The sequence below is a fragment of the Macaca mulatta genome, chromosome 5, assembly GCF_049350105.2.
Source record: "Macaca mulatta isolate MMU2019108-1 chromosome 5, T2T-MMU8v2.0, whole genome shotgun sequence".
Lineage (NCBI taxonomy): Eukaryota > Metazoa > Chordata > Mammalia > Primates > Cercopithecidae > Macaca > Macaca mulatta.
Window position 1 is genome coordinate 177,673,366 of NC_133410.1, and position 18,651 is coordinate 177,692,016.

At 39.9% G+C, this 18,651-nt stretch overlaps 1 protein-coding gene across 2 annotated transcripts in view; it reads right to left on the reverse strand.

Moving 5' to 3' along the window:
- The window catches only part of SH3RF1 (SH3 domain containing ring finger 1), a 177,574-nt gene that overhangs the window by 73,243 nt on the left and 85,680 nt on the right, over positions 1–18,651 (reverse strand). The window lies entirely within an intron of this gene.

Genomic DNA, 18,651 nt, shown 5'->3' on the forward strand with positions numbered 1-18,651 from the left:
CACACCCAGATTTGTACAAAAATGCTCATCACAGCACTATTTATAATACCAAAAACTGAAAACAATCCAAATGTCCATCAACAGGGGAATAAATGCAATCCTATTTAACTATTTCAAAAAATGAATTAATGACACATGTGAAAAAAATAAGAATACTATATAATTAAATTTATAAAATATTCAAAAATAGGTGAAACAAATCTATTTTGGTAGAAATCACAGTAGTTGCCCATAGGAGATGGGCAAATGAGTGAAGAGGTGTGAGGGAAATTTCTGAGACTATTAATATATTCTATATCTTGACTGAGGTGTTAGTTATCCTGGTGTAGAAAGGTATCAAAACCTATTAGAGCACACACTTAAGAACTGTAATTCACACATATCAATTTTGCCTCAATACCAAAGGATATTAAGGTAACATTAGGAGGCCAATGGTTAGGCTACCTTGAGGCTAAAAGTTTGAGACCGGCCTAGACAAAATAGTGAGTCCCAGTCTCTAAATAAAATTAAAAATAAATTAGCTGGGCATGGTGGGACAGGCCTATAGTCCCAGCCACTCAGGAGGCTAAAGTGGAAGAATCACTTGAGCCCAAGAACTCCAGGTTGCAATGAGCTATGATTGTGCAACTGCACTCCAGCCTTGACAACAGAGTGAGACCTCACCTCTGAAAACAAAAACAAAAGCAAAACTATCACAATGAATAACAAGCCACACTGGCATTCAAGAGAACGGCAAAATGAGAAAAACAAGAAATCTGAAGTTCAGAGGTATGGAGATTAATGCACATAAAGATGTCTACTTTTCCAAAAGGAAATCACAGAACAGAACTGATTGTACATAATGTACTGTCACTGCTAGAATCTGACCCCTATATTAGCACCAGTCAGTCTCTCACTAGATGTCCAGGATACATTCTGAATTCCATAAACAAAAGGGACAGAGAACTGTGGCATATTCAGTAGAGAGCGATAAAGATGATAAAAGTGTTGGAAAATATTGACAGAAAAGCTGTAGAAACTGAGATGTATTAGTACAGCAGTGTTATTCTAGAGTAAGTCTTCAAATACCATGCAAAGGTCTTACACAAAGAGAGTAAGTCTGATTCGAATTTGCTGAAGAAAAAAATACAGGCTTAAACTCATGCATGCATTATTTAAGGTGGATAAAGGAATTTCCTGACAGAGAGGGTTGTTAAATATTGCAATGGATTATGATATCTCTTTCACTGGAGACTTTAAAAAAATGAACAGTCTCACACGTTTAGTTCTGCCCAAAGGCAATGGGACAGATTATGACTGACGATCTCTAGTAATCTATGATTTCTTTGGCAATCAAATCATTTGAGAGAAAAAGTTTATTCTTGATGATTTTGTTCTTTGTTTCTTAGGGGTGGAATCTCAAGAATAATGATAGTGATGAGGTATGAGAGAGTGAGCAGAGAGGAGACATTTGGAAAGAAAATGAAATGAGAATATGAATTCGCCTACAGAATCAAATCAAGCCAGCTTCAATACTCCAAAGTCTGCCACGACCTTCTACAATGTCATTAGGAAAAGTAGAAACAAGCTCAGCCGTGGTCAGACAAACCAAGCTGCCTTTTATCTCCTTATTTTTGCTGTCAAAAAAGTAATACATAATATGTGTGTATTACTGTTACTATTCTTCAAAGGAGCATCCTTCTAGTCAATTAAATGTGAAGCTTACATAGTAAGGATTAAATAATTACTTCAGGAAAATATCTTCTTACTTTGAAATAAACTTATTACAAGGAAATAAAACCAATCCTGTGAACCCTATAGGGTAGGCTCAAAGTCTTTAAAACATAATTAAGTCTTTTCACTAAAAAAAAAACAACAGACTGGGCACAGCAGCTCACACCTGTAATCTGAGCACTTTGGGAGGCTGAGGCGGCCAGATCATATGAGGTCAGGAGTTCAAGACCAGCCTGGCCAGGGCGAAACCCTATCTCTACTAAAAATACAAAAATTAGCCAGGTGTGGTGGTGCATACCTGTAGTCCCAGCTACTTGGGAGGCTGAGGCAGGACAATCATTTGAACCTGGGAGGCGGAGGTTGCAGTGAGCTGAGACTGTACCACTGCACTCCAGCCTGGGCAACACAGCAAGATTCTGATTCAAAAAAAACATAAAAAATAAAAACTCAGACATCCATGGAAAACTGGTTTTGTTTAAAGGTGAGAGAAGGAAGGAAAGATATTTGAACCACTTAAAAATTTTTTATTTAATCAAAATTTACTGTTATTTTTGACTTTTTCTTTTGAGACAGGGTCAACTAGGCCAGAATGCAATGGTGTGATCAGGGCTCACTGAAGCCTTAACCTCCTGGGCTCAAGCAATCCTCCTGTCTTAGCTTCCTGAGTAGCTAGGTCCTTTGGAAATGATGCTTTAAAAATACTTTGTAAATATTCTGTGGTACTAAAATAAGTGTTACTAGAAGATCCTAATTGCCTTTACGCTCTAATTTCTCCATTATTCAACTGTGCAAGAAATGCTACTGGAAAAAGTAATATCCATTTGCAATGAACAATTTTACCAACAGATAATGGGCAGTTTTACTGAGGCTTCCTTAAAAAAAAAAAAAAAAAAAGTCTTCCAATTCAAGTATATTGATCACCAAAAATAAGAAATGAGAACAACTTAAAGGGAAATGGTTTACTAAGTCAGTCACAGCAAGTCCAAATCCAAATGTTATTTTGTTCTAAATAATTAAATAGAATATAAATTACAGGTGTTTTCAACCAAAATAAACCATTTATATTAAAATGATACATTATTTTTTTCTGTTTCTAGGTGATTAAATATATAGCAAAGAAAATCAAGCAAGAGCCCATGTGTGCATCTGAGACTACTTTTGTTAAGCATTTCATGTATACTGCATAAGAAGGTAACAGGGCATGCTAGCTGTATTCCTACTAATGAAAAATTTAAGATGAGAAAATTAATAATCAGAATACTTTTGGTCATGGCAACAGATTAAATTACTATTTTTAAACATCTTGCTAGTATATTAAAATGTATGCTTTTGAAAATTGTTTAACTAAATTTTTCTTTAGGCAAAGCAACTAATTTTACATGTTCACCAGGCTGTGAGCTACATGAGGGCAGGGCTGGAGCTCATTCATCTTCAAATCCTGAGGGCGCAACACACAGCACAGAATCAGCTCATTAGAAGACTACTTTTCTGCTACTTCTTCCTTCATCCCATCCTATATAGATCTGCCAGATTCATCTTCCTGAAATACAACTTTTATCATCAGATCATCTGTCTGATCTAATCTGTCTGAAATACAACTTTCATCATCAGAGCATGTGTCTGACCTGATGACAAAAGTTTCTTCAGAAACTTTTCTTATTCCTTCTCCCTCAAACGCAATTCGAATCCTTCTCTTTGGCACTTAAGATCCCCATACTATGACCTCAAACTATTTTCTCAAATGCCTCACGCTCTTCTCTAATAAATATCCAATATTCTAACCAAACTGATGCCCTGTGCTTCCCCTGATGTGGTCTATCTTTTCCTACCTCTGGGACTTTTCTCTGCCACTCTCTCTACTCAAAGAGCCCTCTTCCCCAGACCCCACGCCCACTTGCCAGAAGTTCAGCCACTCTTCAAGATACATTTATAATATACACCTTCCAGTCCCTTCCTTATTCCCTAATACAGATGTATCCCCTCTTTGTAAAGCCCAGAAGGATTTATTTGTAGTTCCCTGGTGGTTTCATTGTACCTTTTATTATGTTTAAGTAGTTACTATCAATAAATCTGACCAAACTGTAAACCCTTTGAGGGCAGGAATGGTCTGTTCTGCCTTCTTGAATCACCTGAAGTCTAGTACTGACCCTTATATAGAGCAAGCATGTTTACTGAAATGAATTAGGTCAATCCCTCCCTCTAGGCATTTCTTCTTCCCACCCCCTAGACAATCCTGAGACAGAGGAGGAAGTTTCTCCACTCCTGTCTTATACCCTCTGTTCGAGCTGTCAGTCTGTGAACTTCAAGGAATTCTCTTAGGAAATCAGTAGATTGGCCTGTATGGTACCTGCCTATAGATACCAACCAAGCAGAAGGTCAGGGCACTGACATGTATGTCTGTTTGTATTTACTGTCATTTTACATGGGATAGGCAAGAAAATCAAAGGAAGAAACTAAATCAAAAATATTTTGCAGTGGCGGGCTAAACACATGCATTTCATTGTCTTGAGTGCCCTCCCTCCTAATAAAGTTTGCTTTTGTATTTTAAATAAAACCATACCAGTTCTAGAAGATAGAGAAAACATCTATTAGCATACCAGAAACTTCTAGAAGAATGAAAACAGGTAGAACCAGAAAAATTCTATGGCTGGCTTGAAAAGTATATAAGACGGGATTAAAGACTAAGGTGGTGACTTACCTCACAAGTCAAGTATTATCCCAATACATAGGGGAAAAGAAGAGCTGAAAAATGACACAAGGGTTCAGAGATACGGAAAACAGCTCTAAAAAGATCTAATATTTATCTAAAGTGAGTGTTACAAAAATAAGGAGGAGAACTGTAAAAGAAATACAGTAATTGAAGAAAATTTTCCTGAACTAAAAACACTTGTCTTTAAACTTAATTTTAGCCTAAAGCTACTTCCTTATATTTAAGTTTGACCTAAAGGTTTCTCCATACATAGTGAACTGTAACCTAACCAGATATGCAAACAAACTGTAACCTACTCTCATAGGAATCAGAGTTCTGGCCAATCGCAGGTGGCCAACTGTTCAAACTGGGTTCAGATGAGGCAAACACCAAGGTGTAACCAATCAGGTTGTTTCTGTACCTCACTTCTGTTTTCTGTGAATCGGAGAGGATTTCTGTCCATGAATCCTCTGTGACCACAGCAGCACCAGAGTTGCTCTGAACCTATTATGGTTGGGGGAACTGAATTGTTCTTCGCTCAATTAAATTCTGTTGAGTTTAATTTGTTTCTCTTTTAATATACCCAAGATCTCAGAACAGTCTCATTAAGTGCTAAGCAGATTAATGAGGGGGAAAGAGACCGTATTCAGGCACATCTCATTACAATTCAAAACTCTAAAGATAAGTGAAAAATTCTAAAAGATTTGGGTCAGAGGAGTTTACCTGGTACTGGAATGTAAGTAGAACCTGACTTAATGATAGTAATATAGGAGAAAAGTATACATCAGAAAAAAAGCTTTAAATTTCTAAGGGAGCAGGATTTAGAAGAACTCAGCCAGCTAAACTGTTAAATATGTGTCTGAACAAAATACTGATTATTTTCAAACACCCCAAATCTCAGAAACTTTATTACCTGTGCCTTTCAAGTGAAAAATATAACAATTATGCAAGGAAGCATCTCCCAGCCTACAATATTCCCCTCACAAAAAACCACAGAAGACTCCTAGAGAGATGAAATGTGATACAAGAAACATGGATGGCTCAATATGATCCAGAAGAGATGAAGAAAATGAATTTTATTTAAAAAGATCCACTGGATCTAGAGGTGGGGCAGGGTCTGGTGAAGAGGTTACATCTGCTTCTTCTCCATCCACACTGCAGTGAATCATGTTTATATAATCATAACACTGCAAATGCTATTTTTATGGGACTTGGGGAATTAATTACAGCTACAGAATAGAATGTTATAAACTCTGACAATATCAAAATAACAATACACTGAACTAAAACCAAGAGTTAGGCTTAAAGGAAGGTGGGAGGTAGAAGTACTCTAAATTTTACCACTCTGAAATTGATACTGCGTAAGCCTAAGAAAGCAAGAGCTGAAAACATCTTATTGAAAGTTTGGGTCACTCCACGAGGTAAAAAGCCATGACCAGCTTAGTTGCTTGCTGAAGGCAAAGGGAATACAGAATGAGCAGAAGAAGGAGGCAGTTATCAACACCGACTAAACCCATGTGTCCAGTTACAGAAAGGAGGACTGTAACTGTCATGAGTAATTCTTCCTTATTTTAAGAATATGCCTATACGTGTATACAGCTGTACTCAGAAAACATCTTCGTTTTACTTCCTTTCTTTTTCCTTTATCATGTAACATAAGATTTATTGACTTCAGGCCAGGCGCGGTGGCTCATGCCTGTAATCCCAGCACTTTGGGAGGCCAAGGTGGGCGGATCACCAGGTCAGGTGATCGAGACCATCCTGGCTAACATAGGTGAAACCCTGACTCTACTAAAAATACAAAAAAAATTAGTCGGGCGTAGTGGCGGGAGCCTGTAGTCCCAGCTACTCAGGGAGGCTGAGGCAGGAGAATGGCGTGAACCCCAGAGGTGGAGCTTGCAGTGAGCCGAGACGGAGCCACTGCACTCCAGCCTGGGCGACAGAGCGAGACTCCGTCTCAAAAAAATAAATAAATAAAATAAAAAATAAAAATAAAAAAAAAGATTTATTGACTTCACTTCATGTCAGCATTTAAATGTCACTAACTTCCTATAATAGCATTTAGGTTAAGGATTAGGGCATTTTCGGTTGTACGAAGTATAGTTGTATTATCTTAGGTGTAATTATGACCTTAATGTCTTTATTTGGAGATTAAGTATGATTTAAGGAGATGTGTATGGGGCCAAGTTGACAAGGGGTGAACTATTATGGTTAATACTAACGGGTCAACTTGATTGGATTGAGGGATGCCTAGATGGCTGCTAAGGTATTGTTGGCGGGGGTGAGGGTGTTGCCAGAGGAGACTGAAATTTGAGTTGGTGGGCTGGGAGAGAAAGACCCACCAATTGGCTGCCAGCACGGCTAGAACAAAGCAAGCGAAGAAGGTGGGATGGAATGGTAACCAGTACAACTGAAGAATGGAAAATAGCAATAGCACTTACCCCCGGAAAGCAGACTAGGGTAGGAGAGAAGAGAGGGACACTCTTGCTCTCTATTTTAGAATCTTCTGTGAGGTTATGTGTTTTTTATCATGAACAGGTATTACTCTAAAACTAAAATGTGTAAGAAAAAGGAATAGAGTGTGTAAAATTCTAATACACTTGCTATAGAGTATCTTGTTTACTAAATAAAGCATACAAAGAGGAGTAATAATATAAAAGATAATCCATTGTACCCACAAACTGACTTGAGAAATAAAGCATTATAAATGCAATTGAAGCCTTCTGTATTTTTCTTCACCAACCACATAGTAGATCAACTTATAAAAGAAAAGAAGAAAAGCTAGGTGGACCCTTACTATTGTCCCTGCTCATCCACCTAGTCCCACTCCCACTTGCTCCTAACCATTCCTGGTTAAGATATTCAGCTGCACCAAATAACTGACTTGTGCACCTTAACGAAATATAAATGCGACATTAGTAAAACTCCCACTGTGCCCCCTTGTTATTCAGACTGTATGTCTTATAATAAATACAAGTTTGCTGTGCTAAGTTTCTTCTGGGATTAAAAAAAAAAAAAAGTAACAAAAGAACACAGTAAGTCCAATGATTGAGGAAATGAAAAACAAGACATAAATTGTCACTACAATCATGCTCCCTGCTTCTGTAAGACCTTGTGATTCAGTTAGTATGATTTCACCTTCAGGGTTTGCATCTGAGGAGCTGGTGATCCTGAGGCGCTGTAGATCCTGGGGTCTGGAGGGTTACGCATGTTAGCTCTGGATAAAACAATAAAAGCCTAAATACCTTCCCTTAATTCAAGAGGGGTTAGTTTACTGAGCTTGTGAAATACGTGGAAACCACTATCTATTTACAAGCTAGCTTTTTTTTTTTTTTTTTTTTAAATAAGCTACTTTTAAAGAGGAGGGGTAGCAAGTTGACCATGTATGAATTCTTAGAACCTTGGTTACGAAAACTTCATTAATTAGAGACAAGATTTTTAAATGTTTAAAAGAATATGGCTATTACCCTCTTTCTCAACAAGTCTTTTAGAAAAATAAGATCACCCTACCCACACACCACCACTACCAAATACCTGACTTTAAGGATATGGCTAATGCTAGTTCTTCCATTTTAATTTCCTGAGTCATAAACATATGGTGACTGAATTCATACCTGAAGCAGCCCATCCTGATAACACAATAAAAACCAGTGCTTTTCTTCAGACAGGGTCTCGCTCTGTCACCCAGACTAGAGTGCAGTGGTGCAATCACGGCTCACTGCAGCCCTGACCTCGGGGTTGAAGCGATCCTCTCCAGCCCCTCGAAAGCTGTGACTACAGGCATGTACCAGCACACCTGGCTAATTTTTGTATGTTTTGTAGGGGTAGGGTCTCTCTATGTTGCATATTCTTAAGATTCAAATTCTTAAGACTCAAGCAATCCTCCCACCTCAGCCTCCCAAAGTGCAGGGATTATTGGTGTGAGCCATCGTGCCAGGCCAAAACAGGTGCTTTTCAAGCTTTAATGAGGGCACGAATCACCTGGAGTTCCTGTTAAATGCATACATAGTCTAATTCAGTACCTCTGGGTGGGGCAAGAGGGACTGCATTTCTAACAGCCTCAGGTGATACTGATGCTGTCCAAGGAGCCACACTTTGAGCAAAAGGGGAATCCAGTATGAATCTCCTTCCCAATCTCCTTTGGGTGTTTTTCTTTCTCAATTGCTCCATCTTCTGACATTTGCTCTTTTCTAACTATATTTATTCCAAGATGATCTCATCTGTTTCCTTCTTTTAAAACCATTTGTACAAGCCATTTTCAACCCTGGCTGCATATTAGGATCAACTAGGGAGTCATTTTTTCTTCTTCTTTTAAAGTTTTCTAAAGTCCCACCCCAAACCAATTAAATAAAAATCTCTGGGGCTGGGTCAGAAGCATACGGACTTTTAAAAGCGCCTTAGTGACTCTCACATAAAGCGCTAAGAACTGTGGATCTACACAATGATGTCTCCCAGATCTAACCTCAGCTATAACCTCTCCCCTGCGCACCAAGGGCCTCCCCTTCACATCTCCTGCTGAATGTCTAATAGGCGTCTACAAATCAATGTGTCCAAAACAGACCTCTTGGTTTCCACCTGCCCCCATCAAAACCTGATCCTCTACCAGTTTTCCCCAATCTCGGTAAATAGCCCACTGTTCACCTCGTTGCTTGGGCCTAAAGACTGGGCCTCCCCGTGATGCCTCTGTTCCCATTCTTTCACATCGCACATCCAGTTAATGCATCAGCAAGCCTGCCAGCTTTGACTTCAGAACAAACCCCCATCAGTCCACTTCTAACAACTTCTACTGCTACCAGCCCAAACCAAGTCAACACCATCTGTATTGCCACTATTGACACCCTAGCACCTATTATCCACAGTCTTGCCTGTTAACCTCCCAATGGCTTTCCCTCCCACTTGAAATACAAACTCCCTCCTGTGGCTCCCAAGGTTTTCTATCATCTGGCCCCAGCTAACCTCTCTGGCTTCCTCTCCAATTCTTCTCCCATCCCTACCTCCTACTCCTGGTACACCGGCCTTGTTGTTGCTTCTTGACCACTCCAGGCTCTTCCCTGCCTCAGGATCCTTCTCTTACTTTTCCTTCTGCTTAGAATATTCTTTGTAGGCTTATTCCTAATCATCATTCAGGTCTCTGCTCTAATGTCATCTCAGAAGGCTTCCCTGATTACCCCACAACAGCCTCAACCCAACCAGCACCCAACTTCCTCACCCTGAACTTTCTACCCTGCTCGTTTTTTTCATGACATTTATCACTACCTGAAGTTATACTAGGCACTGACCTACCCAAAACCACTAGGCCATAAGCTCTAAAAAAACTGTTTGTCTTGTTCAACAGAGAATCACAGGCCTATATACATACCTGGGGCAAGTTGTACGCACTTACGCATTTTGGACTATTTGTATCTTCCCTCTCCCCCCACCCCCCAATTCATATATTGAAACCCTAACCAGTGCGAGAGTATTTGGAGGTGGGGCCTTTGGGAGGTAATTAGTTTGGATACTATGAGAGTGGAACCACAGGGAATGAGGTCATGGGGGTGGAGGCCCCATGATGGGATTGCTGCCTTTCTAATAAAAGACATAAGAGAGATTCCTTTCTCTTCCTCTGGGTCCACATGCACACACCAAGGCAAGGCCATGGAGCACACAGTAAGAAGGTGGCAGCCAGGATGAGAAATTTCACTAAGAACAGATTCTGTCAGCTCCCTGAGCTTGGACTTTCCACCTCCAGAACTGTGAGAAATAAATCTCTGTTGTTTATACTCCCCTGACTGGTATTTTGTCTTAGCAGCCCAAGATCCCTAAGACATTGGTAAAAGGAATGAACAAGTCAATGGGGAGTAGCCTGGATGGATCTGTCATGTGCCCCCGAAGCTCTGGAACTGTCCATCCTTTCGAATATCTAGCATTTTCATCAATAATTTGAATGACGGTACATTAATTTGCCAGTGACACAAACCTGTAAGGCATGCTAGCTACCTTACATGTTCAACAACAGAAATACGATTTTAGAATATTTTCATGGGTGATCAATTTTAACTGAACAAAATAAATATTAATTTTAACTGAACAAATATTAATATTTACTAAGATGGACATAAATTTTGAAGGTTTTGTTTGGTTTTTTTGAGACAGAGTCTCACTCTGTCACCCAGGTTGGAGTGCACTGGCCTAATCTCAGTTCACTGCAACCTCAGTTTCCTGGGTTCAAGCGATTCTCCTGCCTCAGCCTCCCGAGTAGCTGAGATCACAGGCATGCACCACCACGCCTGGCTAATTTTTCATATTTTTAGTAGAGACAGGGTTTTACCATGTTGGCTAGGCTGGTCTCGAACTCCCTGCCTCAGGTAATCCACCCGCCTCAGCCTCCCAAAGTGCTGGGATACAGGCATGAGCCACTGCACCGGCCAGTTTATACAGTTCCTTGATTAAAACCACTTGTGCTGGGCATGGTAGCTAGGATTAAAGGTGCATGTCACCATGCCTGGTTAATTTCTGTTGTTCTAGAGACAGGGTTTCGCTACGTCGAACTCCTGGCCTCCAGTGATCCTCCCATCATGGCATTCTTTAGGAGGCTGGGATTTTGGTGCTGGGATTACAGACGTGAGCCACCTCCCCCAGCCTACAACTCTTCAAAGCACTGTTGGTTACTTATATTTGATGGATAATAAGCCCATCTTTAAGTACAGCACTTGTATGTAATTCAATTATTACAAAGCAAATAAGGGATGGTATGGCATCCGATGTCAACCCTGCAGACACAGCTGCCTGGTAAACAGAAGAATACCTGTCATGATGGTTTTGCTTATCTTTTTGTCCTTCAATTTCAAATTTTTTCAGAAAACATAGATCATTTTTCTAAAGATTTCCTCAGCTTGTACACTAGAGAATCTTTATAATCACCCACTTGTACCAAAGGGGACATTTTTCATTCTCTAATTAAGTAAGAAGACAAATAAGCAAAGGCCAATACTTGCAAGAACAGAAACAAAGAGCTATTATAAAAGTAAGCACTGAAATTATCCCCACACTGATTTTAATGACCACACAAATTTGTAAATGCAATACAAATATATTAAATAAACATGAAAGAACACTTGTAATCAATTCTGTATGTCCATATCACTGAAAGAATTAGTCTAACAGAACTATGTTATATGTTTGTTTTACAATTAGGCACATTCCAACGATGTGTTAACTGTCTGATCTACTATTTTTAAATAAACCATTCAAATGTTTTTAAATATCTTAATGCTTTCAAGTTGCCTGCATATATGTAAACAAGTTTCCATAAAGTTTAGAGGTTAAAAGACAGAGGAAAGATCTTATATGTAGTTAAAAGATATAGTTCCCTGTATATTTGAATGAAAACCTTACATATGTGTATGTATAATAATGTGTGTACGCTCACGTTATACATATACATGCACCTCACATATGTGATAGTTAAAGGCCTTGGTTCTCTCAGGCAAGATCCTTGAGAGTAAAAAAGAACTTTGGTCGGGCATGGTGGCTCACGCCTTTGGAAGGCTGAGGTGAGCGGATCGCTTGGGGTCAGGAGTTCGAGACCAGCCTGGCCAACATGGTGAAACCCTGTCTCTAATACAGATAAAAAAAATTAGCCAGGCATGATGGTAGGCACCTGTAATCCCAACTACTCAGGAGGCTGAGGCAGAAGAATTGCTTAAAGCCAGGAGGTGGAGTTTGCAGTGAGCGGAGATTGCACCAGTACACTCCAGCCTGGGAGACAGAGTGAGACTCCATCTCAAAAAAGTAAACAAACAAACAAACAAATACACTTTTAAAAAAATAAGCACCTATGCTTATTAAAAAAAATAAGCATTATTATGTTTTGAGGCACAGAACCACAGGGATTTGGGGCTAAAAAACCTTAAGAATTATTTAGCCCAACTTCTTCACATCAGGACGAGGAAGTACATTCAGGGCCCACAGTCACACAGCTGGTTAGCAGCACAGCCAAGACCTGGGCTCAGACCTGGGTGACAGGGCTCTGGAACACAGGAACTTTGGTTCTGACATACTGTGGGGCAAGGGGAGTCTGAAGGTGAAGAGAATGCAAACGCACTGTCCCAAAACAGGTTAGGTGAGGTATAAACTGGGATCTGAGGTGCCAACATTTATGGGATTTAGGCCTTTCTCTCCTGAATGTCTGGGAAAACCAGTCCAATCGGGCCTGGACTGTATGTGCAATAAATTTGTGTTTCTTTGCTATTCCCTAATGTCTTAGTCTTTTCCCATTCTTAGATGCACAATCCATCAGATCCAGATCAATATAAACCGCTCTCCCCCAAAATGGGCTGTACTCTTGAAAATTACTTTGTAGTATGGAAGAGTTTTAGGTAATATCAAATTACTGATTTTTCATTGATAGCTTAACACATATGTAAAACTCCTGCCAAATGCTGGAAGTCCGGGGAAAAATACATTGCATAGCAGACCCTACCCATGTGCGCTAGGCAGAACAACGGCCCCCAAAGTAGACCACACCCCAATCCCTGGACCCCATGAATCTGTTACCTTACATGGCAAAAGGGATTTTACAGATGGAAAGATTATCCTGGCTTATCCAGGTGGGCTTACTGTAGTCACAAGGGCCATTAAATCAGGGAACTTTCCCAGATGGGTTGAGAGTCAGAGGGCAATGTGACTAAGGAAGAATAGTCACACAGATGCAACTTTGCTGGCTTTGAAAACAAAAGAAGAGGACCACAAACCAAAGAATATTTCTTCTAGATAAAAATGTAAGTAAGGAAATATTTTGTCCTTAGAGTCACCAAAAATTAACACAGCCCTGCCTACACCTTGATTGTGGCCCAGTGAGACCTGTGTCAGACTTCTGACCTACAAAAGTGTAAGTTCATAAAATTATTGTGTAGTTTTAAGCCATTGAATTTGTTGTAATCTGTTACAGCAGCAAGAAAAAACTAATACAACCATATGAACCAATATCCAAAATTCTCATCTTGGCCAGTCTGAGATCCAATACCAGACATAGTAACCAATACCAGCAACAGACATAGCCTCATAACATACCTCTCTGAAGAATTTCCCACTCTCTTCAGGTTATACGAGGATAACTTCAGTAGAATGGTGCACAGCTTGAAAACAGAAGAGAAGGCTCCTGAGAGCCCCATACAGAGACAACACTGCACAAACTTTGAGTAAGTTCAATTTCACTGTTTATGTTAGCTCATTCTTTGAACTACATTTGCTTCCAAGTGAAACAAAATTTACTTTGAATAAATTTCGCAGTGTTCTACTTGAAACAGCTGGTTGGACTTTTCAAAAAGCATCTTGTCAGAATTATGTATTTTTTTTCCCAAGACATATTCCACCCACTAAGTCGTACCAGAAGCCTCGGTAATCATGGTGGATGGTGTGAACGCAAATCCCTTAGATTTCCATTCTGCAACAAGCTTTCTTGGAGGAAGGTGTGAATATATCAAACATCTTAGATGTAATGCTAAAGAAACCTGCATAAACTTTGGCCACATCCACTGCATGGGGACGTCAGCAGAAACAAAAGAATAAACTTGTAGTTCCAGTGCTGAACAGCCAAAGCCAGACCATCTGCATGACGGCAAAGGCTAAAGAAACAAATGCAGCAAAATGCAACCCAGGCTTTAACTGATTCTTTCCTTTCCAATTTCTAATACAGTGTGTCTCAACTTGAAAAGGGATTACCCACGATGAATAAAGAGGTATAGAAAAGAAAAAGAAGAGTTAAACTGAAAACCTGTACAGAAAAATGCACCCAAACCGGAGAGTCTGAGGGCTCGTGTTCCAAGTCCCGCTTGTATAAATACTGATCCTCCACCTCATTGAATTGTTGACATTACATAATTAGCCAGTTACAATAATAACACTACAGCTTAACACACTGCCACAACCGGAGGAATTTTAACTACTCTAGTGAATTGCCCGTCACCAGCTACATCTGTGCTGGTCTTCAAAGCAAAAGTGGGGAAAGAAAAGACATGGCCGTTTAGTATGCAGACTAACGCAGAGTAAACAAGGGGAGTCTGGCCTATCCAGCATTTGGGTTCTTGGGGTTCCCCCACCCACTTGTTTTTTGTTTTTATTTAATTGGTTTGGCCTTTGGTTGTTGCCTACTTAAGTAAATAACATTCAGTAAAAGCACTTCATAGACACTGTGAAATCATGAAAAAATATTATATCAGATTACTGTGTATTGAAACAAACTCACTTTTATTCTTCAACTTCATAAACTTCAATATAAACAACAAAAAAATGTAAACCCACCACTTTTAGACACTTATTCTTTAGCCTTTTTAACTCTAACATAAACAAGTAAGAAAATACTTTTTAAAATATCCTTAGAAATCTTGAGCACCTATTAGCATTCTCAGCACCAGCCAGACAAAGGGTTTGAAGGGTTTCACCTGCCAGCAACCCTTTCTTTTCTCTTTATTCACACATTTGCTCTAGGGACCAGAAGATGCTGTATTCTTTCCTTAATAAAATAAATGAAATCTGAAATGTAGCCTAACCCAGACACAGATACTATACAGTGAGCTGTGCTGAAAATAGTAGCCTTTCTGTGTAATTTATCCTGTTTTTTTTCCTCTTTTATTTGGTACCTTAGCTTCTCATTCCTCCCTATCTGATGTCTTATATACAAAATTCTTTTAGTCAACACTGCCCATCTCAGCTCACTGCAACCTCCGCCTCCCAGGTTCAAGTGATTCTCCTACCTCAGTCTCCTGACTAGCTGGGACTACAGGCTCATGCCACCATACCTGGCTAATTTTTGTATTTTTAGTAGAGACGGGGTTTTACCATATTGGCCAGGATGGTCTCGATCTCCTGACCTCATGAACCACCTGCCTCAGCCTCCCAAAGTGCTACGATTACAAGCGTGAGCCACTGTGCCAGCCCTGGGAAAGCCTTTTAAGTCCTCATTCCTGAAGGTTAATAAAATCTTTCAGGTCCCAAAAATCTGAGGCATCATGATGATATCTGAGTGTGTAAAAATCCTCCCAACACTCCTCCATCTACTTTATGTGGATAATTAATACATTCATGTCAATTTAACTCCTTATCTTGCCCAATTTTTAAAGTCCATTATCTTGTTACTCCTTTGGAACTCTTCTAAGATTATGATGCCAGAGAAGAGTAGATACTGGCTTGACAGAAATGTTCTGTTATTTATGTGCCCACCACTATCTAAATCCCCTTATTTTGCTTTATTTCTCTTCATAGTCCTTGCAGTCTATCACATATTCATCTATCATATCATATTCTATTAGACACCTCTTTGAGTTGTTATTTGTCTCTCTCACCGAAATGAAGAGAGGAACCATATTTGTTTTATCTACTACTGTATCTTCAGTGCCTGGAGCTATGCTCAGCACATAGTAGGAACTCAATTTTTGTTGCAGAAATAAATGGAGATTTTGTGACTTAAGTGGAAAAATGGAATAGAATATTTGAAATGGGGACTATTCCAGAAAATCCAAATATGCGGTTGCCATACTTAGACCACACATCCTTGATTCAATGCAATCAAATTAATAATTTTAAAGTTATTTGTGTCTTATAAATGAAAAGACAATACATTACTGCAACTGATTTGCTAAAAATAGCTGACTTTTATATGCAAATCAGGTAAAACACACTCACAAAGGGTGACCCGAAAATCACTGAGCAGTTGCTTGTGTATGATGACAGAGTGTAATACAATCCATGTGTTTCAGCACATATATAATTAAGAATGCCAATATATTCCTTCTTTTCAAAGCATTCTTAATTTCTTAATTGCCTAGAAAATTTAAAACTTCTTACAAATATTATGATAAAGGTTTTGAGGGTACAGAAACTAAGGTAACACAAACCCACCTCACCTCTACAGACTAAAGTAAAAGAGACATTTTATTAGTCTCTATCACAGACTAATTTGGGGATTTCAGATCCAACCTTGCTCCAATATGACTTATAAAAGGCTTACAAGAAATATGACTGGTTTCACTGTTGATGATTCACCTCTTCTTTCTTCCCTCTCTTCATAGCAGGCTTTATTGCAAGAAAACTTACAGGAGGTAAAGGGTTCAAGTGTAAAGAACAATACATTGACTATCCAGATATTAGAATAATTTACTGTTTCCCTGAAGAGACTACACCATAAAATAGATATGTTAGTAGGTAAAGAACTGCTTTCTTCTAACAAAAAAAAAAAGGAGAAAGGTGATTTTTAGTAGTTCTGTCAAAACTACTAAAATTAAAGACTTCAAAACTACTAAAGGAAGACTGAAGTGCAAGGAGTGCTTGAGGCTAGGGGTCTGAGACCTGCCTGAGCAACATAGCATGGGGGTGGGGGGGATGCGGGCATGGTGGTTCATACGTGTAATTCCAGCAGTTTGGGAGTCTGAGGCAGGAGGATCACCTGAGGTCAGGAGTTCGAGACCAGCCTGGCCAACATGGCGAAACCCCATCTCTACTAAAATTACAAAAATTAGCCAGGCATAGTGGAAGGCACCTGTAATCTCAACTACTTGGGAGGCTGAAGCAGGGAGATTGCTTGAACCCGGGAGGCAGAGGTTGCAATAAGCCAAGATTACGTCACTGCCCTCTAGCCTGGGCAACAGAATTTTTTTTTTTTTTTTTTTTTTTGGACAAAGTCTTGCTCTTGTCCCGAGGCTGGAATGCAATGGCATGATCTTGGCTCACTGCAACCTCCACCTCCCAGGTTCAAGCGATTCTCCTGGCTCAGCCTCCCGAGTAGCTGGGATTACAGGCACCTGCCACCATGCCCAGCTAGTTTTTGTATTTTTAGTAGAGATGGGGTTTCACCATGTTGGCCAGGCTGGTCTCGAACTCCTGACCTCAGGTGATCTGCCCGCCTCAGCCTCCCAAAGTGCTGGGATTACAGACGTGACCACCACGCCCAGCCAAATTTTTTTTTTTTATTTAGCTGGGTGTGGTGGTGCACAACTGTAGTCTCAGCTACTTGAGGGACTGTGGTGGGAGGACTGCTTGAGCCTAGGAGTTCCACCTATAGTGAGCTGTGACTGTGCCACTGCACTGCAGCCTGAGCAACAGAGTGAGATGCTGTCTCTTTAAAAAAAAAAAAAAAATTCTGGGAAAAAAGTCAACAAGAAACAAATGTGTTAGGACATGACTGCTTATTGGAAGCCTTTGCTAAAATACTAGAAATGTAGGAAAGGGACTTCTTATTTCTATAAAATCACAAAGTGTATGAGACTACAAAGATAGAGCTGACAGACTGTCTCCATTAGCAGTGCTAACAGGAAGTTGTGTTTGTTTTTAAAGCAGTAATAGCTTACGTCATTCTTCTGCCTAACCTGTTACCTGGGATATGGCAGTAAGGAGGCTGGAGGGTGTTCACAAACAATCTTTGAGGACTAACGCAAATTCATTCACATGAATGCATGGACTGCTCCGAAGGTACCAGACCTCAGGCCACTCCTACCAGCAGGCTTACTATGAACCGACATCCCCTACTTCTGAAATTCATTTGGTATGGCAGGAGATCTCTTGCAGGATGTCTACACTTTCAGAACAAATTATCTACTGACTGCTTTGACCAACATGCTTTTTCACCTCTAAATTTTAAGGTGTTTTAGCTTTATCAGCAATACCAGAGCACATCACACATGCACACATCCAAATAGATCTAAGCTTCCACACTTGAAGATTCTAGAAAGCCAGACGGCAAGGCCATGGAGCACATGTAACCAGCATGGGCTGTGAAGTCAGTCAGACCTGGCTTGCATCCAGGTGGCTTCACTTCATTGCAAGCTCCTTCACTTCCCCGAGTCTCACAGGAGGATAGCTATTCCTTTCCTTCTGAGCCAAATTTAACAATGTAATAGTATTCTGAAGACGGCAAAACCTAAGGACCTTTAAATTCAATCCACAGCAACCACTAATTAACTATGAGCCACTGAAAAGGAGATGCCTATCACTGGATGAGGACGGCTGCCAGAGAAAAGATCCCTGACTTCCTAATTACCTGAGGTAAGAAAGTTTTGTTTTGGGGTTTATTTATTTATTTTTATTTTTGCACACTGGCTAAGAATAGAATATGCCAAGACAAAGACTGCACCCTAGGGTGTACAATCGAAATAACATCTTGAATAGTATCACCTAAACCTAAACTGGACTAAACAGCAGAAAACGGACAGCAGTGGGCAAGATTACACTTGCAAGGGACTGTCTGTGAGATAAATGGTTTTATTTCCTGACTC